At 40.2% G+C, this 26,270-nt stretch overlaps 1 protein-coding gene across 1 annotated transcript in view; it reads left to right on the top strand.

Moving 5' to 3' along the window:
- Nucleotides 1–26,270, top strand: part of DNAJC27 (DnaJ heat shock protein family (Hsp40) member C27) — a 776,435-nt gene that overhangs the window by 629,128 nt on the left and 121,037 nt on the right. The gene's annotated exons all lie outside the window — the stretch shown is intronic.

Here is a 26,270-nt window from a genome sequence, read left to right as displayed (position 1 = left end):
CACCTTTCTTTCCACCCCAGAACTTAAATTCCAAGTAGAAACATTGACCTCCACTGCGTGGCTGAGATGAAGAACTCCCTTAAGAAATATTTTAGCAGTGGCACTCAAAGCTAAGAAGATTGCTATGTGTAAACATTAAATAAATCTTAGGCTAATCAGAAAAGGTTGCAGAAGTCCAGAATATTAGAAAGCTCCAACTAAAGCCGACCAAGGCTACTGCCTGCCTTTACACCAAATGGAAGCTCTTTCATACTTTGAAGTAACTACATATTCTACATCATTTGTAACATTATACCGAAGAAAATATTGCAAATTTTCATAATCTGTTTTAAAACAGAACTTTTTCTAAACACACATTTATTGAATTATCAATTCTGACATAGGCAATGTTACATTTATACAAAAGTAATACAAAAAATAAATTAATATTACATATTATACTTCACATATATTGCTATATGTCATATAATCTAAGCAACATTACATAAATTATTTAATTACTGTCCCTTTTTTTAAATATGAAACATCTTTATTAAACAATCACTTATGACATAAGCAATTACACATTTATATAAATGAAAACAAACCCCACTGACACAATCCTAGTTGGAATCATTTTACATCACAAACCATACTGACACACTCCTAGTTGCAAACATTATACATCCTTTATAATCTACTCAATCATTTTCAGTCAAACATTACATAACTCATTTAAGTCATGCCTTCTTTGTTTTAAAAAAGAACTTTGATATAAAACCATATGAGATAAGCTATGGTACTAGAGGTATATACTTTTTACAATATGTACCTAGCAAGAAGAATCCTTATAAACCGGTAAAGGTGTAAGAGGACAGCTTTCCTGCTACAGTGACATGTTGATAAAACAGACAGAAACAAAATTTTTACATGAACTGTATAAATCCTGAATATCCAAAGGATATTTATACATCCTGTCTGCCTTTTTGGGATTTTAAAACATCCTGAAATGTGAAATAACAATAGTACTGTTCAATTTGAATCTGAGATCCTCATCCTCTCTTTGTGTCTGTTATCAGAGGAGGAAGGATTACTAACAGGGGAATGAGAAGTTATCCTGAAATGGTTAAGGTATCTATTAAACAAATATGTTCTGCCATGAAAGCTGAGAAGAAATCTATTTATCAGAATCCTAAGAGCTAGGAAAACAACTTTACATTGTATAACATTTACATTATATAATTTCCTGTTCACTGCATGTGTTGGGAGAAAGAGTTTTTTTTTTTATTTCTTTTCACCATCTTCTGTCTGAGGACTGATGTTAGTTTGATGAAGGCAGTGATTTAGTCCCATGCTGCTGCACTGTAGTTTTCTACACCATAGTAAAATACACCCTCGTAAAGGTGTTATAGTCAAGAAAGGCTATGAGATGTAATCATTGTGGGCCTAATTTGGTTATGAACTGCTTAAGTGCTGGGCTTATATGCCATTGTGACCTCAGATCTGATATGATTGCAGAGTACATGAAAGTAGGTATCGGTGAAGGTGGTGCTAAAATTTTATCTTTCTGCAAAACTGAGATCAGAAGGAGAATGATCATGATTTTGTTATTGATTGCATATGTTTTTAAGAACCTACTGAATAATAGTACCCTCCTTAGAATGTATATGGGAGCATGACCTTACATCGCCACGTCTGTTGGTGGAAATGTGACAGAACCATTATAGTTGATCGAATATCAGCTAATTGAAGTGGACTTCATCAGTGTGAGACTAAGCTATGGTGGGGAACAGGAAATGTTTCCTTCCCTTACTGTAATGTGATCTCTGGGTTAATATATATAATTATCAGGGGGAATGAGATGCAAGGGGCTTACCCCTCTGCAAAAAATATTTTGTGTGTTTTTTTATCATTTGTAGATTGATGTTTAGGTTTTTGACAATGAGATTTACATCATTACTATTTATTTATTTTACATTTTTTGACCGGGATAGTCCGACTGGATACATGTCCATTTTCAGTGAAGGCCCGGGAAGAAAAGCTCCAAGATAATAATACACATTGAACATTTAGTAAATGATAGTTTCAAGCAGATTACAGTCACAAGCAATACCAGCATTTAGCACATATAATACTTATTATAAAACACTTTACAAAACATATTATGTGAAGTTGTTAAATCTCGCCATTTATTCTCACTGATGGGTTCGAAGCCGATCCTCTGCTCCGACACGGCCTATAGCAAAAGCTCAAGGTTTGCCAGTAGCTCGAGACAAAGCCCCTTATCCCAAAATGCATTGCTGGAATTACCCCAGATCTAGTTTGCCACGGCAAGAGATCATGGTGATCCAGTCAGCTCGGACCATATTTTGCTTAAATAGCAAGTTTAAAATTTTCTTTCACCTTCTTTTTGATGTATATTATTCTCAACCTTCCACTTCTTGGGTGTCTCCGCCTTACGATGAACTCATGGAGCTGATCTCCTGTAAGGCGTGGGAGTCACCGGAGGCCATGGAACCTGTCCCCCGGAAGCCGAATAAGTTCATCTCTGCACCAGTGGACAAAGCCTTTTTTGACCAAAGGAGTGCCTGTTGATGCCATGGTGGTAGCTGCAGCCACCAAAAAGGAATTGTCTGAAACATCCGCATCTATCCATCCTCCTAACAGAGATTCTAGGATCATGGATAGATATGGGAAATGCATGTTTAGTTCAGCGACTTTTTCTCTGCGATCGCTGAACTATTTAACCCATTTCACGAGACTACAAAGAGATCTCCTGAAAGAGCTAGGAGATACTCTCTAGGGTACGGTAGCTGCAGGGGTTGCCGATAAAGTCAACACACAGCTCACTACCCTAAACTCGGTTGTCAACTCATCCATGCGTCTCATATCTTATGCAGCTGATGGTTCGAGTAGAGCTGCTACTTCAGGCATTGCTGTGCGGAGACAAGCCTCGGTGCATCTCTGTTCCTTTGCGGAGCCCTTTAAGTCTTCTTTTATCAACACCTCATTTGATGGCTCAATACTGTTTGGGCCTAAAGTAAAGGAAACTTTAACCAGGTGTGAGCAGGAAGGCAAGACCCTATCTGCCATTGGAGTCCATTTTTCTACCCCTACTCGGCCCTTTCCCAAGGGCCCTAAGGGCGGAAAAATGTGGTTCCGAAAAGCACATGGAGCCTTTCAGGGCACACGTGGAGAAACCCCCTCTAGAGGCAGAGGAGGGGGTTATAACGGAAGGCGCCACCCACGCGGCAAAGGGGGTCCGCAGCAACAGGGTGACAAAGGGCAGTTCTCTTGTCAGCCGTACCAGCACTCCTGAAAGGAGGCCCGGCTGTCCGGCTCTGGAGGCAGTCGAGGGTCGCTTATCTTTATACCCAGAAGCTTGGTTAAACATAACGTCAGATACTTGGGTACAAAGCATCATTTCCAGAGGATATTTCATACCATTCTCTTCCCCTCCTGCTCCTGTAAACAGAATCCCAGATGTTCCACCCAGTCTCAGGGAACAAGCAATCGTAGAGGTCCAAAAATTGCTAGAAAAATGAGTCATCCAACCAGTCCCAGTAGACCAAGTTGGATTCAGAACTTACTCAATATTCTTTTTGGTACCAAAGAAAACAGGGGACTGGAGACCTATCTTGGACCTCAGCAGACTCAACCAATTCGTAAAGAAAGAGCAGTTCTGAATGGTCACGCTTCAGTCCATTCTTCCCTTCCTAGGGAAAGGCGATTGGATGTGCTCCATAGATCTCAAGGATGCGTACTATCACATAAAGATGAACAGATGCTCCAGGGATCACCTGCGTTTCTGGCTGGGAGCCAATCATTACCAGTTTTGAGCCCTGCCCTTTGGTCTCACTACAGCCCCCAGAGTGTTCACCAAATGCATGGCAGTGGTCACAGCTCACCTGAGGCATCTAGGATGCCAGGTGTTTCCATACCTAGATGATTGGCTCCTCACCGCTACCACCAGGCATCAATTGATTCAGGCAACACAATATACTCTGACACACTGCCATCAATTAGGCATTACAATCAACTTCGAAAAGTCTGCCTTATCGCCATCGCAGCATACCATTTTTATAGGAGCAGAGTTAGATACCTCAACCACCACTCTACATCTTCCAATCGAAAGAGTCTCACTTCTTCACCAACACGTCAACTCACTGGTGTCAAAGAATAAATCTACAGCTGCAGAGGTCTTGAAGGTGCTAGGTTTGATGGCAGCAGCAATCCTGGCTGTACCATTCGCAAGGATGCATATGCAAATCCTTCAATGGCTCCTCTTCGCTCAGTGGTCCTACCAAAACCTACCGACGCACCACATGATTCTCATCACAGATTCTTGCAAGAGAGACCTTCGGTGGTGGTTGACATCTCTTGATGTCACAATCGGAAGACCCTTTGCCCCCGCCCCAGTAGCCACTGTGACCACGGATGTTTCCCTGATAGGGTGGGGGGAGGCATTTTCAGGGAAAGACTGCCCATGGCACATGAACGGATCAAGAGTCACATCTGCATATCAATGTTCTGGAGTTGAGAGCGGTACTTCTGGCGTTGCAGTACTTTCAGGACTCTCTTCCTCTAGGGACAATTGCAATTCAGACGTACAACATGTCAGTGGTCTGGTACTTGAACAAACAAGGCAAAACCAAGTCTTACCCCCCTTTGTCGAGAAGCCCTCAGGGTATGGCAGTGGGCTGTGTCATCCCACCGTTTTCTGATAGCAACGCACATCCCAGGGAAATCCAACGTGATAGCGGACAAGCTGAGCAGGGCAATACTGTTGCCTCACGAGTGGTCTCTCAACCGAGTTGCGGATTTGATTTTCCGCAAATGGGGCCAGCCTTGCTGTGACCTCTTTGCCAGTCACATCGATGCCAAATGCAGAAGCTACTTTGTCCTAATATCACCTCCAGGACATTCCCCGAGAGATGCACTCGTACACGATTGGCCTCCGGGTCTCCTATATGTAGTCCCACCTATTCCATTGATACCCAAGGTTTTACAGAAAGCAAAATCGCTGGGAAGGACAGTTGTCCTCATAGCCCCCTACTGGCCTTGACAGATTTGGTTCCCCTTCCTTCACCATCATCTGCTGGAGGATCCATGGATCCTGAACCCAGTTCCAGACCTTCTGACACACCCGTCAGGGGACCTCCATCCTTCACTGCAGTCCCTAAAGCTGACTGCTTGGTTAATCCACTTCCCCTAATTGCCAGGCTTCATTCACTCTCAGATGATACAGGACAAATCCTTTTGTCTTCTCACAAGCCATCCACCAGGAAACTATACCGCAGTAAATGTAACAGGTTCTCAAGTTGGGCCAATATACAGAAAATCGTCCTTTTCCAAGCTCCTCTAATGTCCATTTTAGAATTTTTGACAACAATTTTTAAGGAAGGAGCAGCAGCTACCACAGTTCGAGTCCAGTTAGCCGCCATATCAAATTTCCACCTTGGATTCGATGGGTTGAACGTTATGGGCCATAAGTTATCTAAGGTTTTTCTTAAAGGTGTTTTTCACATGAGACCTCCTGTCAAAATCCCTTAGTCTCCCTGGAATTTGAATTTTATGCTGTCTCAAATAATTCTCCCCCCCCTTCGAACCAGCATCTTCTTGTGATCTCAAATATTTGTCCTGGAAGACTATATTTGTAGTAGCCATTACTTCTGCCCGCAGAGTGTCAGAACTTCAAGCATTATCTCTCAGACCTCCTTACATGATTTTCCATCCTGATAGAGTATCTCTCAGAACAAACCCTTCTTTTTTGCCTAAAGTCTGTTCTGAATCCAATATCAATCAGGTCATTGATTTGCCAGTCTTTTTTCCCAACTACTCTAACAAATTGTAATACATGCTGCATAAACTTGATGTACACAGACCGCTCAGATTTTATCTTGATAGAACTAAGGATATTAGAAAATCAGATCAACTTTTCGTATCTTTTTCACAGGCCAGAAAAGGTAATCCAGTGGCTAAAACAACCCTATCCAAATGGTTATCAGATTGTATATCCTTTGTTTATGCGATGCAAACATGCCATTGACACACAGACCTAAGGCTCATTCTACCAGAGCCGTTTCTACGTCTTCTGCCTTTCAAGCTAAATAGCCCCTTGACAATATTTGTGCTGCAGCCACTTGGTCTAAGCCTCATACCTTTATCATGCATTACAAAGTAGGTAAGGCTTCCAGGGACAGGTCTTCCTTTGGTTCCACAGTACTGGAAAACATATTTCCATGAGCCACCCAAGATTGAGGGTGCTAATGATGCTACCCATCAGTGAGACTAAACAGCGAGATTTAGCAACTTCAGATAAAGAAGTTATGTACTCACCATAATGTTCCATGTGAGTTGTTTATCTTGCCTTTATTCTCACGTCCCTCCTTCCCCCTCCGGGCTGACAGTTGACTTAGAGGCTAGTACCATCCTGGTTATTCAATACTTCTTCTTCCCCTTTGGGAAGTGCTTCCTTGTAGAAAAAGAAAAAAAAGATATATATATATATATATATATATATATATATACTCGCAGCAAACAAGATCAGAGGTAATTCCAGCAGTGTATTGTGGGATAAGGGGCTTGGTCTCGAGCTACTGGCAAACCTTGAGCTTTTGCTATAGGCCGTGTCGGAGCCGAGGATCGGCTCCGAACCCATCAGTGAAAATAAAAGCGAGATAAACAACTCACATGGAACGTTATGGTGGGTACATAACTTCTTTATTTTCAAGGTTAAGCATGCATAACATCACATTCAGGTTTAAGACACACTGAGCAGCAGTTATACAATTGACCCTTCCTGAAATGGAGTGGTAGAAAAAAGTTAGAAGTAGTTAAAGGTAAGGCACCTAAGATCCACGTAGATCAACAAGTATCTGTTTTAATATAAGGTTAGCATATATATTATATATTATATATATATATATATATATATATATATATATATATATATATATATATATGGATCCCTGTTACAACATTGAATGTTCATAACCTCAATATTCATAACAATGAACCCAGAAGATCAACATGGCACATCAAGAGTGCCATAAAAATGAAACTGAAAAGATCAAACTGTGTAGGTAAGTGATTGTGTGAGATCACGATTCAGCTGAGTTTGGGGTTTTGCACATTCCCAGCTGCAATGCAATCTTGGTGTTGATGTATATAAGTGGCAGGAGGTGTGGAGGGTGCAGGGGCTTGCCTCCCTGCAAAAGCTTTTATTGTCAGTGTTTTCAGTTTCAGTGTTGCGCCTTTTTGATCTTCTGGGTTTGCTGTTATGAACTTTGATGTTATGAACATTCAGCATTCTAAAAGGATCCATATTTTATGTGGGCTGAAGAACAGAACTATGAACACTGGTTTCCAAGGAATTCAACCACATCATCCTCAACCCATTTTCCCCTAACAGATTTCAAGTAATCATTAATTGATTTCTTGCCACTGGTAAATATATATTGGACAAAATTACTTTCCATTCATACAAGCACTGTATTTCCAGGAGGGGCTAAAAGTACCTTCATCAGTGCTACTACCACTTTTTGCTATTATGTTAACACACTGACATCAGGCAGATGAGCCTGACAGCAAAGTCACAATAATGAGACACTTGTAATTTAACCATATACAAATTAACACAACAAAGCCGACCAGCTACAAGCTTTTGAAATATATAAAACCTGTTTACTGGTTCATGTCCAAATAATAGCATCTAGTCTCTTGTTCTGGGTAAGGTTGGTGAGAGAAAACTGTTGTGCCTTAGTATGGTTTAAACTGCCTATAATATCCCATTGTTCTATGAAGTGTACATATTTGGATTCCAAGGATGATGATAAAAGGTTAGAACTGCGTTGTCCCCCTGCCTTGACAGACTGTCTACATTTGCATTATTGACACTGCTCCTGCACAGATTGTCTTATTTTAAGACTGTAATCTCAAGCTCCATCTGGGAAGCATACTGTTTTCCAAATGCCTCAGTATATTCCTTGGAAGGAATTCTGATATGTAACCATTGTGAATATTCTACCAAATAGGTGTGATTGAAGCTTTAAGAGGGGCCAGACTATCTCCAAACATTCCTATTCCACAGTTGCATATCATTCCTCCCTTTACTGAAGCTTGTGAATGAGGTTATCTACTTGATGTTTTTTTCCCTTTACTAAGTACAGCCCCAGACCATTGTTTGAAGTATCTACCTGCACAATAAACTCTTAGCTATATTCAGGACTGGCTAGTAGAAGAAGGTCCACTGAAAACCTCTTTAATCTTTTTAAATGCTTGCTCGGAAGCTACCATCCAAGTAACCTTTTATTGTCTGTTATTTTAGGTAAGGTCAGTAAGAGAAATGTTGGGCTGTTGTAGCATGGGAAAATAATAGCCAGCTGTTACAAGAAATGTCCTCACCTGTTTCTTGGTCACAGGAATAGGGCATACACAAATAGCCTCCACCATGACAGGCTCTAACCAGATTTTGATAGATCTTTACACCTACCCACACAATGACTAAGGTGATGCTCTTCTGCCATACCAGCATGGCATTGTTTTGCATTGATAATTAACTCTGGCCTTTTAGTCTAATTAGCACCTCCCTAACATGTTGAACTTGCTCCTGCGAGGACCAATTGTAGACTGCAGTATCTTCCTTTTAACCAAGAGTGTAGTCTCCGTTGGCCATTATGATGCAGTCTACCAGCCTCTAAAAAGTTACTGAGGCATTCTTCATTTCATCTTAAAGAGCAGTTTGGTAAGTCATGACAACCCAAAAGTGGTAAAATGTTGACCCTTCCTTTGTTGCAGGTAGCAAGGGTACTTGCCAGTAATCCAAGGTCCATAGTGGTCACTTTGCTCCAACCAAATGCTGTAAAGCTTCATCTGTCCTAAATATAGAGTAAACATCTAGCACTGTGTGAATGTTTATTTTTTTATAGTTTGTACAGAAGCTGGAGCTTCCATCCTTTTTTAGCACCAGCACTACCAGTGATTCCCATGGACTCTTGGATTCTGGGATTACCACCCAAGCTTGCCCTGCATTTCTTCCAACAGGGTTTGCTTGACTCATTCAGGAACCCTGTAATGAGCCTCTTTGATTGACCAGTGGGTCCCTGCATCTACAGTATGCTTTACCAGTTGCATACTCCCAAACTCCTGTAGTTATGCTTGGATTTCCTGTACCTGGGTAAGGGATAGTTGCTGAGAAAGCGCTGTCTCATTCCCCTGATAAACCTGACTGAGAAGATCTACTACAAGATCCCATCTGATTCCTTCTGTAACCCATTGCAGATACTGAGTATTGATGTCCATTATAATAAAATGAGGAATGGAGAAAAAGTGTTTTGGTACCAATTTTTAAGGATAAGGGTGATGTGCAGAGCTGTAGTAACTACAGAGGGATTAAATTGATCAGTCACAGCATGAAGTTATGGGAAAGAGTAGTGGAAGCTAGGTTAAGAAGGGATGTGATGATTAGTGATCAGCAATATGGTTTCATGCCGGGAAAGAGCACTACAGATGCGATGTTTGCTCTGAGAGTTTTGATGGAGAAGTACAGAGACTGTTAGAAGGAGTTGCATTGTGTTTTTGTAGACTTAGAGAAAGCATATGACAGGGTGCCTAGAGAGGAGTTGTGGTATTGTATGAGGAAGTCAGGGGTGTCAGAGAAGTATGTAAGAGTGGTACAGGATATGTACGAGCACAGTGTGACAGCGGTGATGTCTGTGGTGGGAGTGACGGATGCGTTTAAGGTGGAGGTGGGGTTACATCAAGGATCAGCTCTGAGCCCTTTCTTATTTGCAATGGTGATGGACAGGTTGACAGACGAGATCAGACAGGAGTCCCCGTGGACTATGATGTTTGCAGATGACATTGTGATCTGTAGTGAGAGTAGGGAACAGGTGGAGGAGACCCTGGAGAGATGGAGATATGCTCTAGAGAGAAGAGGAATGAAGGTCAGCAGGACTAAGACAGAATATATGTGTGTGAATGAGAGGGAGGATAGAGGAATGGTGAGGATGCAAGGAGTAGAGGTGGCGAAGGTGGATGAGTTTAAATACTTGGGGTCAGTAGTTCAGAGTAACGGTGAGTGTAGAAGAGAGGTGAAGAAGAGAGTACAGGCAGGATGGAGTGGGTGGAGAAGAGTGTCAGGAGTGATTTGTGACAGACAAGTACCTGTAAGAGTGAAAGAGAAGGTCTACAAGAGGGTAGTGAGACCAGCTATGGTTATATGGGTTGGAGACAGTGGCATTGACAAAAAGGCAGGAGTTTGAGCTGGATGTGGCAGAGTTAAAGATGTTAAGATTTGCACTGGGTGTGACGAGGTTGGACAGGATTAGGAATAAGTATATTAGAGGGTCAGCCCAGGTTGGAAGGTTTGGAGACAAAGCCAGAGAGGCAAGATTACGTTGGTTTGGACATGTGCTGAGGAGGGATGCTGAGTATATTGGGAAAAAGATGCTAAGGATGAAGCTACCAGGTAACAGGAAAAGAGGAAGGCCTACGATAAGGTTTATGGATGTGGTAAGAGAGGACATACAGGTGGTTGGTGTGACAGAGCAAGCTGCAGAGGACAGGAAGAAATGGAAACAGGTGATCTGCTGTGGCGACCTCTAATGGGAACAGCCAAAAGAAGATGATGATGTCCATTATAATAAAATGTGTTTTTTCGCTTTCTGCCCAGAAATTGTGACATAGTTAATACTGTGTACCTTTCTTAGAGCAGTGAAAGGACCACCCCATGCTGCTTCTAGCTTATTCTGCTGTACAGAAATAAGAACCCTCACCTTTTACCCAGCTATATAGCCTTGGACTGTAGGAGTCCAGTCATACGAGACTTGTTATTGCTGTCATGCTTGGTGCTCATGTGCCATCACTATGATGAACACTGCTGCCCTGCTCCTGAAATCTGGATATACTCCAGAACAGATTCCTTCTAAGACTCATTTTCATCCTCCCATAAGTCAAAAATAAATCTGCAGGCCTCCACACTCTGACCATAAAGTAGCTAAAATGATAAAAAAAATGATATATATAAAACAGATTTTTTTTAATATAGGTTGTTATTTATTGAGTCGGTCTAAAAGCAAAACAAAAACACAGACAAGTTGGTTTCAGAAAAGCATTCAAGTTTGTTTTTGCTAATTCTGGTAATGAAGTACCAGAAGTAGTAGCAGGAATCAGCAAAACCAACCTCAAATGTTTTTCTGAAATCAGTGTGTTTGTGTTTCTTTGCAAAGTTTTTAGTCTTTTAGTCATTTTTTTTTTTTACATTTTAGAGCGACTCAATAATTTTATTTTTTTGGACTTTTTAGTCTTTATTTATTTATTGTCCCTCTGTCATTAGCAAGACAGAAAATCTCTTGCTAATGACAGAGAGAGAATATTTTTGTTAAAGACTAAAAAATTGTCTCTCTGTTATGCATTATACACCGTCATTATACTACATCAGTTTCTTGACCAGTCTTCCAAAGATACAATACTGTTTCAAAGTAGATAGATCTCTCATCACAGCAATTTCTGCTAAGCAGCTTCAGCTTGTGTTGGATTTGCTCATTCTGATTAAATTTTCAACTTCTCACCTCTGGCATGGTATTTCATTATTCCTCTGAGAAATATCTGAGTCATTACTCCAAAACAGCACATGGGAGTTTGAATGTTTCAACAAAGGAGCTTCGTAAAGAACATGCATGCTTTCTTTGCCCCTCCTTCCAATTAATGATCGAATTTCCACAATGATCATCCCTTGCTTTCATCTCCCAGTGTCAAAAAATAAAATGTATTCTCACTTACAAAGGAACCCATAAAACCATAAAACGTTTTGTTTTTTTGGAAAATGTGTAGCACTAAATGAAGCAGAACTATGCAGCCTACAATTGCTCAGAGCTGGTGGCAGTGCATCCCCCTCTGATTGAGTGTGTGTACATCTATGTATGTGTGTAGGAAATGATGTGCAGAGGTGTGTGTGTGTTTTGTTTAATGCCACTCGTAGTTTATGTTTCTGTGGAAGGAATGATGCAGGAAGATGCAACAGTGTGTATGTGTGTGTGTGTGTGTGTGTGTGTGTGTGTGTGTGTGTGTGTGTGTGTGTGTGTGTGTATGCGCGAGCACAAGTCTGTATATCTCTATGTTTTTCTGAATGGATCCGGTGTGTGTCAGTTGTCTTGCTAATGACAGAGAGAGACAATATTTTACTTAAATACTAAAATATTGTCCCTGTGTCATTAATACAATGCTATTTATTGAAATTGGCTTAGAGAGACAGAGTCACTAAGGCAATTTCAATAAAAAGCATTCTAAAAATGTGTACTCTTGGGACATTCTCTGTATCCAGGAGGAGATGGGGCAGGTATTTGCCCATTTCTGCTTGAACTAGTCTGCAAGTGCTGTCAGCATGTCTTAACAGTGTTAAACCACTCTGACAAACCATTTGTTTGTGGATGGTAGAGGGAAGTCTTTAGTTGTTTTATCCTACAGTTCTTCCATAAATGTGTCAGCAAGTCTGATGTGAAATTAGGACCTCTGCCAGTATATACCAAGAAAACTCACCTGCCGAAAATTCTAACAAAGCATTTGATACCGTTTATGTTTTAATAGTGGACAGATCCTCCACCTCAGGATACATAGTATCATAGTCTAACCTCACCAATATATACAGTAAACTGTCAGTTAACCGGAACTCAAGCAACCGGCAAAAAAAATCTAAGAAATGCAGTACAATTTTCATGTGCTGCACTTTGTTTTCCCCTGCAGAAACATACCTTAAGTTTTTAGAGTTTTAAAAAGGAAGATAGGAATAAATTCCCTCTCTACCCAACCTGAGAACAAGTCAAACCAAACAAATAGTATAGGGTACAGTATTAGTCAGACCTACTTTTAATAGTAGCTCTCGAGCAACCAGAAACTACAGTTATCCAGCATCTACCAATCCCCATGGGTGCCGGTTAACTGAGAGTTTACTGTACCTGTTATCTGTAGTGCTTGGGGTACTAAGATTACAGAGTGTTTGTGGCTTCTGTTTGAAATGCTTCCTCAGCAGTTGACAAAGGAACCAAGCCAGACTTGGTTTTATCTCCAGCCTTGTTAACCCTTTTTTCGGCACTCGCACATCTTGCAGTACCATTTCACATCTTTTCTAATTACCTGGTCAACAAAAATTATGTATAAGCCGCTTTCTCGAAAAAAAAGTAATATCTTGTACTATGAAAAGAAGTACTTGATGATAGACCCTTGAGACTTCCAGCTGATGCACCACTTCTCCTTCTGACATCCCTTCAGAAGTCCACTATCTGTACAATAACCCATTGCAGATACTGAGTACAGACATCCCTTCATGAGAGAATAACAACTGATGTGATGTTGTCAATCTCACCTTTATTCTCACTTGTGGGTCAGATCTGATCCATCAGATCCATCTTGGCCTTTTTCAAAAGCTTGAGGCCTTCAGCAAAGCTCATAGGCATTCTCCCTTACCCATAGGTTCATAGATTAGTACTAGGCTAACTGCCCTTTTGGGCCATTTGAAGCCTAGCCAGTTACCCGATGTGAGAATAAAACCTGCACCTTGTGTCTTTTAAGGTAAACACCTTAACCATTATATCATCCACCCACCCCCATAATGCAGTTCCCTAAACCCTCAGATCTCGTTTGCCGCTCAGCAAAAAAGCATGCCTCTTGTAACTCATGGCATTCTTTTTTCTTTCCAAAATGCATCAAATTCACGTTCAGTTTTACTACAAACCACATTTTCATACATCCTAATACACATAGATAGTTTAGGTGGCATAAATGTACATTTGTTGGAAGAAAAATATGGTACAGGAAGGTGACCATAACCAGTATCAAATTTTATTACAAGGTACAACTTCAGTGTTTTGGTACATCCCTTTATGGTTAATGGAGGAAATTTTAGGAATGAGTTAAACAGGCTAGAGTGTAGAATGACAATACACATTAGAACACTTCAACCCAGGGGTATGAATATTGACAGCAATTTAACCTTATAAAATATCCATGAAACATTGATTGTCTCGGGGTCTTGACACCATGTATCTGAGTTAGAAGGAGGATAAGATGCTAAGTGTTTAAAATGGTAGGGTTGGAAACTGTAAAAATTGTTAAAACACTAGAACTCATGGTATTAAAGTATTAAAATATTTTATGTGTGTGTGTTATTTGAATAGATGCTGTTATGCATGCTATTATGCACTTTAAATGCAAGTATAAAAAGTGTGTTTTAGTAAAATGAAGATTGAGTTGTGTGTTTTAAAACAAGTTTATATTTAAAATACAATAGTGAAAATATTTTGCTTCCTGACAGAATATGTGCTGTAGAAATCTATGCCTTTAACTAATGATGTAAAAGTGGATTATTGCTGTTTAATTTATGGTGTACATTGTACTAATTATATTAATTAGCTTAATTGTGTTTGGATGATTGTATAAAATAGGGGTGTGATGATATGTTAGTATTCCTTGAAGGCGAAAGGCCGAGGTACCAAAATTAAACCATTTGAGAATTTTTCACCCTGGCATTGTGCTTGATTGAAGCTTTGCTCTGTTTTTGGTATCAGTGGAGGTGTTCAGTATTGGGCAGCCGCTGTGGTGCAGCGGTTAGCGCTGCCGCCTCACAGCAAGAGGTTCTCCGGTTCGATCCTCAGCTGGTGTGCCTTTTGTGTGGAGTCTGCATGCCCTCCCTGTGGTCGCGTGGGTTTCCTCCGGGTGCTCCTGTTTCCTCCCACATCCCAAAGACATGCTGTAGGTGGATTGGAGACTCTAAATTAGCCCTAGGTGTGAGTGTGTGCGTGTGTGTGCCTTCTGTGGAAGGTTGGGCACCGGGCTGGCAACTCGACATCGTAAAAAACTCCACTGCCAATCATGAGTGGACAGGTGATCCGCTGTGGCGACCCCTAACCGGGAAAAGCCGAAAGAAGAAGACGAAAAGGTGGAGGTGTTCAGTGATTACAATAAACTTGCTTTCTGTATTTGTTTGAGAATAGGGGATCAGGGCAAAGCCACTGTGACCACGGGTGCTTCCCAGATAGGGTGCGGATGGAATTATCTGGGGAAGACAGTTGAAGACATCTGACATCAACACAAGGCCCATTTGCACATAAATGTCCTGGCGATGTAGGCTGTGCTTTTAGCATTGCAAGCATTTCAAGACTCACTACCTCTGGGAAGAATAGCAATCCAATTGGACAACATGTCTGTAGTCTAGTACAATAACAAGCAAGGGGTAACCAGATCTTACCCCCTTTGTCAGGAAGCCTTAAGGGTCTGGCAATGGGCTACATTTTCCAATTGCTTTCTGATAGCAAAGCACATCCTGGGGAGGTCCAACTTAATAGCAGACAAATTGAGCAGAGCTGTACTATTGCCACACGAGTGGTACCTCATTCAAAAGATTGCGGAAGAGATTTTCCGAAAATGTGGCCAGCCTTGCTGCGACCTTTTTGCTTCACCCATCAATGCCAAATGCAGCAGCTACTTTGCCCTGATCCCCCCTTTGGGGGAGTCCCCAAGGGATGCACTTGTTCGTGATTGACCCTCTGGACTTCTTTATGCCTATCCACCAGTTCCTCTGATTCTCAAACAAATACAGAAAGCAAGTTTATTGAAGATGACAGTGATCCTAATTGCCCCCTACTGGCCTTGACAAATCTGGTTCCCCTTCCTTCGGCCTCATATTTGGGATGAACCATGGATTCTGGACCCTATTTCAGATCTTCTTACTCACCCATCAGGAATGGTTCATCCCAATATAAACAAGCTCAAACTGACAGCTTGGCTGTTCCATTTCCCCTGATAGCCAGGTCTCCTTCCCTTTCCTCTCTTGTAAGATGCATTTTAATTTCTTCACTTAAGTCATCCACATGAAAACTATACAAGAGAAAATGGAAGAAGTTTGTTTTATAGGCTAATTCTAATCAGATTGATCCCTTTACTGCTCCCCCTACATTTTATTTTAGATTTATTGGCTAAATTTTTCAATGAAGGAACTGCTACAGTTACTATTAGACTTTAATTGGCAATAATTTCATACTTTCATGTAGGAGAAAATGGCTATGGAATCATGTCAAACAGGCTTTGTAAAACTTTCTTGAAGGGAACTACACTTCTAAGGCCTCCGTACAAAGACCCTTCTCCACCTTGGGATCTAAATTTTGTGGTATTACACATTATCTGTTCTCCCTTTGAACCTTTTGCTAGCTGTGACTAAGTTTATTTCTTGGAAGATGCTGTTGCTAGTGGCTATCACCTCAGCAAGGAGAGTTTCAGAATTACAAGCTTCATCTGTCAAACCACCATACTTGATTTTTCATAAGGACAGAGTTTCTTTACACACCAACCCCTCCTTTCTGCCCAAGGTTGTATCTGAAAGTAACTTCAATCAATCTATTGAGTTACCAGTATTCTTCCCAAATTTTCAGAATAAAGGAGAATATTCGCTACATCTATTGGGCATTCATAGATGGTTACGTTTTTGTCTACATAGAACTGCAGAATTCAGAAAAATCTGATCAGCTATTAATTTCCTGTTGTAACAATAAGAAAGGCTTACCAGTATCTAAGGTTACCTTATCTAAATGGGTCTCTGAATGCATTTCCTTTATTTACAATTCTAAGAACAAGACTCTCCCAGCACCTGTCAAAACTCATTTTACCAGGGCAATGGCTACTTCTTCAGCTTTCCAAGCAAGACTGTCTTTGGATAGTATCTGTGCTGCAGTCACATGGACAAGCCCTCATACCTTTATTACTCATTACAAGGTAGATTTGTCCTCCAGGAGTGGAACATCATTTGGTTCTACATTCCTGAGGAATATTTTCCCATGAGCCACCCAAGAAATCAGGTAGCTTGGAACACGGTCCCACAAGTGAGAATAAAGGCAACATTAACAGCATCACATAAAGACGTTATGCACTTACCATAACATTCCATGTGTGTTGTCCATCTCCGCTTTTATTCTCACAACCCACCCACCTACCCTGGCCCTATGCTCCTGGGAGACCGGGTAGTAGTAATTGGATATCCTTTGAACTGTATAGCCTTTGAATCCACTTATTTTTATTTCACTATAAATATTTTTTACCTGTAACCTTAATTCCAATAATTTGTTTCTCATGAGCAAACGATCTAAAGGTTTAGGAAACTGCATTATGGGTAAGGGAGAATGCCCACGAGCTTTGCTAAATGGGCGGAGCTTTTGAAAAAGGCCGAGACGAATTTGATGGATCTGATCCGACCCACAGGTGAGAATAAATCTTATGATTACCCTGGAAAATTCAGAGTGGTACCTTAGCTCAGTCTGCACTCAACATGTGCACCCTTTATCTTTTCAGATCCCAGTTTTGAAGTTTGTAAGGAGGGAGATTCCATGGTGGGTAAACAAGATGTCCTTCCATGTCACTGTTGCAGTATTCATAACCTGTGGGATCTCCTACCAAGGAAGCCTTTACCTATTACCAGCATCATATGTCAGACATATGCTCCTTATGTCAGCATAGGGCTAAAGTTGGCATACAGTTGCTCCAAACCCAGAACTTCTTTGCTGACAGTCTGAATACTATAGCTGAACATTACTCTTAACTTTTTTTGTTGTACTGGTTATATTGAGCCTGTTGAACAAAAGTACCCTTTTGGGTTATTTTTCTTTTCCTTTACCTTGTATTTTGAGAGTTCATGTCATCCAAAAAAGGGAAGAGGCTGGGGAAGAAACTGTATACTTCTGCTACTTTAGCATTTTATGCCATACATTATCAGACTCCTCTGACCACGTATATTTTATCCTTTTTGTCTCAAATTGTAGGGGAGGTCTGATGACCTGCCTGATTCTAAAGCCAAGTCCACTGCTGTTTCATTGGTGGGCTCCCCGTCTAAGGTGGCTCGTCACTTCTTCAAGTGTAGCAAAAGTGCCGCTGATGCATCCTCTAGACCTGCTGCTTCAGTCTGTGTCATGAGACATTATTCTTGGCTTCTTCTGGCTTCACCTGATGACATTAAGCCTAAGCTTCTTGATGCGCTTTTGGATAATCAAAATCTCTTTGGTACTGCAGTTGCTGATTTAGACCTTACAAGACCAACGGCAGGTCATGAAGGTTCTTAAGCAGATTTTTGTCTCTTTCATTCCTACGTTTCACAGAAATTATCCTGCTAAAACGGCTTTTGTTCATATTCAGTCTTCCAAAGGGAAGAAAGTTCCTAAGTGTGTTTTCTTTTTTCCTAACAAATCCACTCAGACTCCTAGACCTCAAAAGCCTACTTTTCAGGGCAAATCTGTCTCTGTTGTTCTGTAGTCCTTATCTCTTAGACTTTCTCTGTTTAGCAACAGATTACTAGAGACTCTTGGAGTCTCTTAATCATCTGTCAAAGCTATTTTATGATATGTAAATCGCCCACACACACACACACACTTTTTGGGCATTCCCCAACCCCTCCAGATCACATTCCTCTTTTTTTCAGGGGAGCTGCAAGGTTTACTGGATTAGGGCACCATTCCACCTGTTCCATAATTCCTAATGGGGTGCAGAGTTTTACTCCAGCATGTTTCTGGTCCCCATGAAAGAGAGTTCCTGGAGACCTGTTCAACACTTTTCCTAAATACATTTCTCAAGGTACCCTCCTTCAGGATGCTATGCCTCCAAATACAATTTATTCTCTTACTTCCTCAGTCTTGTTTGATTTCTCTGGATCTGAAGGATGTCTAGCTTCATATTCCCATTTGCCCCCTATTCAGGAAGTTTTTATATTTTTCTTTTTCTTCCTCTGATTTTCAATACTGTGCTTTGCCCATAGGTCTTTCCACACCCCCAAGGGTATATGCCAAGTGACTGGTTCCAGTCATAGCTTTCTTCAGTCTTCCAGGCATACAGATATTTCCCTATCTGGATGACCTGTTTCTTCAGGCTCCCACTGCATCCAGGCTTCTGCAGGATCTACACTTTATCAGACACTTTCTTCACAGTTTGGGTTTCACCATCAATCTCCAAATGTCGGTGGAGTCCCACTCTTAGAATTACATTTTTCTAGGTTGCAGGATTCAAACTGCTCCTAAGGTTTTGTCTCTGACAACCTACTTCCAGTCTTTATGTTCTCTGCCTCTCATTCATGTCAGGGAATTTCTAAGGGCTCAGGGGTTCATGGCTTAGACCATTCCCATGCTCCATTTTTGCCCACCTTCATACGAGGAAGTTCCAGTGGTACCTGCGGTCAGTGTGGCTTCAGCATTGCCACCCTCGGGAGTTTGCAGTTACCTTACTCCCGTGTTTCAAACTCAAGCTTCATTGGTGGCAGCACATATCCCTCAACCCAGGGGTCCCTTTCCAGCCTCCTAGTCTGTCTCAGGATCTTTGTACAGAGGTTTCATATCAGAAAGTGGCGGCTGCTTCTAGCAGTCTGAGGGTTCTGGGTCTTTGACCCCCCTCATCAGAGGCCAGACCACATCAACATAAAAGAGATGTTGGTGCTTCTTCTTGTTCTCCAGGCCTTCCACTCTCTTTTGTCTCCAGGCCCTTATACAGACAACACCACAGTCATGTGGTACATCAACAAGTAGTAGGGCACAAGGTCTTACACTTTAGTAGACTAGCCCTTCAGGCTTGGGATCTAGCTATCCAACAGCAGGTTTCTCTTCGGGAGGTTTATATACCTTTGGGAAAAAAACCTTGTGGCAGACTCTCTGACCATGTCCAGGGCACACCCTCATGAATGGTTGCTTCACAGGAAGTGTTTCTGAGCATAATTAAATTTGGCGGGGTATTGCTGAAGTGCATTGTTTTGTCTCGTCTCTAAACAGACAGCTTCCTCCATTCTGTTCCAGAGTCCAGAGTCTTCTGGCTTGGAAGGTGGACACCTTGTCTTTTTCTTGGAAGGGGGTGTTCCTCTATGTGCTTCCTCCTCTTTCTCTTCTTCCCAGGGTCCTGTATAAGATCAAACGGGACTCTCCATGAGTCTTCCTGGTGACTCCCTTTTGGCCCAGACAGCACTGGTTCTCCCTCTGTTTTCATCTGGCCAGGGGCAATCATCACAAATTATCTCACCAAATGGATCTTTTCACACAAGACAGCCTGTCGTTCCTTCACCCTCACTTATTCATTCTTCACTTGACACTTTCGGTGATAGGGTTTTAATATCCTTTCGACACCAATTTTCTGAGGACGTATGGTTCTACAGGATGCCAGGAGACCCAGTACCAGAAAATCATATATGTCCAAACAGAAGCGAATTTCCACTTGGGGTCGTAAGCTTCACCAGATCCCTTTTCAGTGGGGATACCTTTGGATGTTCTTCTATATCACTGTTGCAGTATTCTTCATCTTAGGGATCTCCTGCCAAGGACAACCCAGAGTCCAGCCAGTTTACCAATGCTTTTAGATCTTGTATTCACCATACATCTTGCTTATGCTCCCTGCACAGGATGTAGGGCATAAAGGTGACATACAGATGCAGATACCCAGAACTTATTTGCAGACAGTCCGAATGCCATCATCGATCGTCGCTGTGAATGCCTTTTGCTGTGTTAATACCTAGCCATCAGATAAGTGCACCATTGGGGTCTTTTTTCTTTTGGTTACCCGAAGTTTATGTCATCCAAGAAGGGAAAATGTCAGTGAGGGAGGCAGATTCCCCATAAGAACAATCACAAACAAGTGACTCTTTTGTTTGAATTCTTCCCACAACCATACTTCCTGTAGTATTTGTAAGGTATTTGTGCCTAAGACTCTTAGAAGCCAGTTGTCCTCCCTGGCCATCTGTCTCAAGAACCAACGGCTTAAACAATTTGCTAAAGGTAGCATGGTGGAATCAGTTAACCTCGAGGTATTCCATTAGGCAAGAAGGTGGCCAGGAAATCTCAGATGGATTCTTTGGCTGTCCAGCCTGCACTGGATGTCTCTGTAGAAGCAGGTCATAGCTCTGTGAGCCATCTGGTGTTGACTTTGGATTCCTCTGCTGCAACCCCATCAGAGGCTAGCATGGATCCTTCCTGTGGCATATCCTCTGAGGCTTTGCAGGCATCTCTTCCACACCTTGAGGAGGAACGGCAGTTGGTTATGTTGGTGGGCCCTAGAGGGATTCCACAGATTCTGTTTAAGGAAGAGGTTCCTGATGCTCTTATTGAATCTCATCCAGGGTCAGAACCTCTGGTATTTATTAGGGCTGATGTTCTGCTAAGAAAAAACAGAAGACTAAGCATTCGTCTGTACATCCTAAGGACTCAAAGGGAATGGCAGGAGTTTACTCAGGGCCTGTTCAATACCTTAATGGCCCTGAAGCCTTCGCAAGGGGTTTCTGTGCCTACTCTCCCTTGGACTTCAACTCCTTCTTAAAGGCCTAGGGAACTTGATTTTTCAGATGAGGATTCAGAGTCTGATGAAGGATCCTTGTTTTATTCTTCTCAGATGCCCTCTCTCTTGGCCTATGGCTGTGATGAAGAGGAATCTGTTAGCCCTGTGACTCCTTTGGAGGAGTTGTCTTTTGGGAACGTAGTAGCCAGGATGATGGAATACTTTTAAGTTGGATTCTTCTCAGGTGTCTGATATCAAGAATAGCTGTTATGAGTTGCTTCAGCTGCTTTGTTAGGCACCTTTATAGCTGCATTTAAGACTCTTGATTCTCAGCCCCCTGATCTAAATAAACCTGATAGATTCTATAAGGTTCCTGAGGATTGTCAGTTCCTGTTTAAGTGTCCATCTCCTGATCCTGCTGTAGTGTCAGTCTCCTCTGGCAAGCCCCCCTCTACCATCCTAGCTATTGTGTTCTGCTTTGGATAAGGATAATAGGGCCATAGAGAGGATTGGAAAGATTTATACTGTAAAAAAAAATAAAATATTCACCAAGACACCAAAATTCACTTCTAGAATAATCCACAGGTACCACCAAGGATCGCAGACCAGCTAATATACTTTGAAAAAACACACTACTGGCATTAACGTCTTCTGTCTAATACGTTTGCGTTTAAAAGTTACTTCATCAGATGTGGACTGACCTATGAAATATTCCCTTTATACTCCCTCAGCTCAATGAATTAATTGATTAGCCAATAAAATTAAAAGATTACTTAGTAGTTAATACAGGATATTGTAAATATAAAGTGACTGTGTGCATATACAACTTTTTCAAAGTGAAAAATGAACATAACACCATTTTACTTATTAAAAGCCTTACTACCTAAACACCCCTACCTAAAAATTGATATTCTATATTAAACTCTTCATAAATGAATATAAAAAGCATATACTTTAAAACTTTTAAAAGATTACATATAAAAATGGAAAAATAGAAAATGAACTTTAGCTCCCTCTCGTGTCCATTCTAATAATTACACTCTGAACTCCTGAATATAAATATGCTTTGTGAATTGGCATTGTCATCAATGTAACAAATACATATAATCACTTTAAAAACTATTTCATCCTAAAATTCAGTTTAAAATGATGTTATATAAATACAAATATGAATACATATAAAAATTAAGTACACATTGCAAAAACCTGACAAAACATTTTCTTCTGTTTCAAACCATTATTATAGTTTAGTTTGGCTGCCCTCAGTTTAAGCACAGAGGCAATTGAGATGCAGTCATTAAGTCCAGGAAATGTATTTGTTTGAAGGGTGATCTGCCACCATAACTCTTTATATTCTATTGTTTCTTCCCATAGACCACCCCTTCCATTCATTTTTACTTGCTTAATGACAAAAAATAAGCATTACTACACTTTTGTTTATGCTTAAATAAAGCACTGGTGTCTTTGTGAGTCTGGATTTCATAGATATGTTCTTATATTCTTCTTTGAAGTTTACGCTCCATTTTGCCAATATAAAATGCTTGGCAAACCTGACATATACCTAAGTAGACCAGACCACTGGAGTCACAATTACTATATTCCTTACTCATAATAGTTGTGTTCCTACTTTCCAAATATATACTGTCCTTGTTTATTATATTACTGCATTGGGCACAGTGGTCACACTTAAAAGTTCCTTTCCTTGTCTTTGTTGCACTGTTCTGTCCTATTTCTTTCTCTAGTAAATTTTTCAAACTCGAATTTCTAAAGACCACTTTTAATTCCCTCGGGTATTTTTTCAAGATCTGTAAGTGCAACAAATCTATTCCATTCAGTATTTAATATAGACCTGATCAGATTAGAACTTCCATTATACTCTATTACCAAGGCATTTCCATATGTCTGTTGTTTAGCCGGATTCTCATTCTCTTGGTTGTCAAGACTAATACCTAAAATAGACCTACATTTATCCTTTCTCCTTTCACATACCTCTTTTTCTACCTGATGTATCAACCAAGTAGGATACTCCCTAGCTGTAAAGCACTGCCTTAGTAAAGCCATTTCTTTAAAAAAACTCTTCATTATTCGAAGTCTTTCTACTTGCCCTTTGACAATGTTTTTCTTATAATGTGTAGGATGTAAACTATTGTAGTATAAATATGAGTTTGAATTTGTATTTTTTCTAAATACTTTGGAACTGAATTCATTATTCTCTTTATATATCTCAATATCCAGATATTGTCATTTTTCTTGACTAACCCCATATGTAAATTCTAACAACTCAGTGGTGTTATTTAAAAATACAGTAAAATCATTAATAATTTCCACTGGCCCAGTCCATAAAATACATGTCATCTAAAAAATCTTTTGTATAAAATCCAGTTATCACAATATATAGAGTTTAATACTACTTTCTCTTCCCACCTTGCTAATACTAAATTTGCGTATGTGGGGGTACAACTTGCCCCCATCGCCACACCTTTTATCTGGTGAAACAATTCCCCTTTAAAATAGATAAAATTGTACTTCAACACCAAGTCAATTAATTGCATAACTACGATGCATTTGTCGTGTATAAGTGAGCCATCCTCTTATATAATTTCTTCTAACAATAGGAGGCCTTCTTGATGATGAATGCATGAAAACAGGTCAGCAACATCTACTGTGAAAAAGGAAATGTCACAGAACAATTCCTTTGTAAGATATCTTAAGAAATCCCAAGAAACCCTCAAAATGTTTTTCCCTTTCACCCACAATGTTTTTAATTTACTGTCCACATACTTAGCCAGAGGTAAAGTTTTCGATCCCTCTGCTGACACAATGGGTCTAAGTGGTGGGTCACTTCCATTTTTATGTATTTTAGGGATCCCAAACATTGTGGGGATTCTTGGTTTCTCTACTTTCAGGAACTTTAAGGTTTTTAAATCTATCAAACTTTCTAATAAAAGATCTTCTAGTGCCATATCAATTCTCCTGTAAGCAATATTAATTTTGTTTGTAGACACCACAGAATATCTTGAAGAGTCTCTTAAGATGCCATTCATTTTCCCTTCATATGTTAAACAGTCCATTAAAACTATACCACCACCCTTATCGGGTTTCATTACCCTTAAGTTTTTGTCCTGCCTCAAATCATTTAAAATGTTTCTCTCATTTCCTTGTAAGTTAGCTTTGTATCTTACTTTGTGAAAGTTTTTTCTAACCTCACTTTCCAATACTTTCAAAGTTTTTAATTTGGGGGTGTAGGGGTGGGTTAAAATACTTTTTCTCCTTAGCCCACCAAAATCTTGGCTCCTGTTCTGACTAAAAATGAGCTCAAAGTTAATCTTCCTAGTAAACATTTTTATATCCAGAAGGGTTTTTGTCAAATCACCCTTCCTAGAGGGCATATATTTCAACCCCTTAGAAAGGAGGTTGAAATGTTATTTTTCTAACGTAACATGGCTAAAGTTGTATATACTAAAATCTCCTTTTGTAAATCTGTATGGGTTTGCAGCATCTTGTTTGATGGTTTCACTGTCCAAATTGGGGCGGGTGATGCGCACATTGTTCAATATCTCCCCCTTCCCCTTCCTGTTCCCCTCCAAAAATGTTGATGCTGCTGATAATTTTGATCATTCCTATTTTTTATTCTTTCTGATCTTCTTGGTAGGGGAGAGGGCATCTGATCACCAAAATCATCTTAGTTCCCTATCTATTGCCCTACCCTAGGCAGTTCATTAACTTCATCAACCATGTTATTTTCCTTTTCCCAGAACCTTACTGCATTTTTAGGTTCAGGGTAACTTGTATTATTAGCATATTCTTTAATGTCTCTCTCCAGCTTTTTGATTTTCCTTGTAATTAATTCATTACAATGGGCTTTTATGTCCCTCGTAATTTCATCATATTTATTTTTTTTCTGCTGGAATTGAGTGCATTAAATCATAAATAACATACTCATTCAAAACATCAATTTCTTTCACCAAGTCATTTTCGATTCTTTTATTTTCATTTATCATGCTTTTTAAAATGTCTAGTCTGCATTTATTAAAAATTTCCACCAGTTCCTTATGAAATGTACTACCAGGCTTAACATTATTTGGTTATTTATAAACCCTAAGCCCTTTAGGGAAAATCCCCTTTGAAATACATTCTTTTAAATATGAATTTTCAACATCTAAAGTCTTTAGTTTGTCAATTAGTGTATATAACTTATTAACATTATTCTGGTAAGTGTCAGAAACAGACCCAAATTTAACAACTTTCTCTCTAAATTCATTAGAGAAACTAACCTACAGCAAGTCTTTGAAATCCATTGTTGTTCATTTGGTAACATTCAAAGCTGTCCTTTCTTCCTGTCGTTTAGCAAATGAAGTGATTTCTTTGTTCTTAGGTATCAAGTCTCCTTCAGAGCCCATCAAAGCCAGTGGAATTTGATAATAATTCATTTCCTTGTTGCAAACGGCTGCATTTAGACCTGAAACTCCCTCACCAGTTCCGTTTTCACGTCGCCTGGCTTCCATTATAGCTGGTGTGTCTGGGGACTGCCCCCATTGCATCCTCGTCGCTATTTCGATCATCGATTGGCTCAAGGGATTAAGAAAGTCTATGAACTGTGTTAATTGGCCGACTAGTTTCCTGGCCAAGCTCCTCCTTATTTACCCTTTCATCGGCTTCTGACCTGGTATTCACCTCCATGGTGAAAAGTAACTTGTAAAACAAATAAAATATTCACCAAGGCACCAAAATTAACTTCCAAAAGTATCCACAGGTGCCACCAAGGATCGCAGACCAGCTGATATAGTTTGAAAACACAGTCAGGTTTTTACAACGTGTATTTAATTTTTATAATTTGTATTTATAGTTGTATTTATATAATAACATTTTAAACAGAATTTTAGTTTGAAATAGTTTTTAAAGTGATTATATGTATTTGTACATTGATGACAATGCCAATTCACAAAGCATATTTATGTTAATGAGTTCAGAGTGTAATTATTGAAATGGACACCAGAGAGAGCTTAAGTTCA

Source organism: Protopterus annectens, chromosome 2.part1 (genome assembly GCF_019279795.1).
Source record: "Protopterus annectens isolate FY-2018-M chromosome 2.part1, PAN1.0, whole genome shotgun sequence".
Lineage (NCBI taxonomy): Eukaryota > Metazoa > Chordata > Ceratodontiformes > Protopteridae > Protopterus > Protopterus annectens.
This window is presented reverse-complemented; position numbering and strand designations above follow the sequence as displayed.